The sequence below is a fragment of the Tigriopus californicus genome, chromosome 10 (genome assembly GCF_007210705.1).
Source record: "Tigriopus californicus strain San Diego chromosome 10, Tcal_SD_v2.1, whole genome shotgun sequence".
Taxonomy (NCBI): Eukaryota; Metazoa; Arthropoda; class Copepoda; order Harpacticoida; family Harpacticidae; genus Tigriopus; species Tigriopus californicus.
Window position 1 is genome coordinate 11,634,055 of NC_081449.1, and position 1,311 is coordinate 11,635,365.

Sequence of the window (1,311 nt, forward strand, 5' to 3'; positions counted from 1 at the left end):
CCCCCCCCCAATAGCACAAAGGCATACGAGCTGAAGGCAAGGCGTTGATGTTGTAGAACTATTATTGGTAGGTTTGCAAAATCCTCGTTTTGTCACGTAGCAGTATTGCAAAAACTAAATCAACTCGAGTTGGCCAATTGTCAAGCAGCTAGAGGGATTGGAAGAATGCTGGTAGTAATGATAATGGTGTGTCTCCAAGTTGGCAAAGAAGGAGGAGGGGGGAGGGGCTGTTCAAAGTGACCTAGAAGGTAACCAAACTCATCATTATCTGTCCTCTTGAATCAATGGGACCCGAGCCGAAGTTGAGAAAGAGGGGCTGCCGTCCAGGAGGATCTTTAACAAGGACTTGTTGGTCGGCTACTGCTCCCGTCTTGCCTGTCCAAACGTGTTTGTTCTCCTTTATGAATGATAGTATCCACGTGGACGTCAAAGTCGTCGACAACGGGCCAAACCTCGCCTGAAACCACCATCCTTCCCTTCACTAGTATACTACTACATACTTCCTCTTCCACCTTCACCGTCACCGTCACCTCTACCTCCACCTCCTCACTTGAGAGGCAAGAAGTCTTTTTCCTATTCAAGATTGAGTGCGGCGAGGAATGAGTTACTACTTTAATAAGGCATTGCAGTTGTGAAAAGAAGATTATACTACAGATTTGTGAATCATGCAATTTACATTTGATGGACGTGGGGCCCTCTCGAGCATGGATGGCCGTCTTCCTAAGATCATCGTGACCCGAGACTCGTTTTTGCTCCAACAACTGACCGTAGGTAGGATGATACACACCTTGACCAGTTACGAGATAGTGCGATGAAATTTCTTTTAAGCCCCTCCGGACACACACAATTCATCTGGATGTTTCGAAGTGAGCAATTAAAAATGGCAAGGAATGCCAATGTTGGGGAGCAATTTCCATGTTCCAGATTATAACCGAGGCCTGCAAGTTTTGGTCTCAGTTGGCAGATCTTTGAGCACGAGTAGCGTCGTTTCGCCAGACTCTCGCAAACCCGGTGCATACGAGCACATCCGTTGTCTCATCAATGCGACTTGTTCAATGCTATGATTTCTTTTTCATCCGCGGCTTGAATCCAATGCCCAAGTGGTGAGAAGGCTTTAAAAGAGAAGGAGGAGGAGAAGGAGAAGGAGGAGGAGGATGTAGTCTGTAAAAGTGGTTAGATCATAGGCAAGTCTGCCATCTCGATCGAGTCCATGGCAACCATCATTACCAGCCACCAACATACGACACCTCCCAAGTCCTCGATCCAAGCTGGGCCAAGCTTGACAAGTACTGTGGAAAGAGACTCGTAATC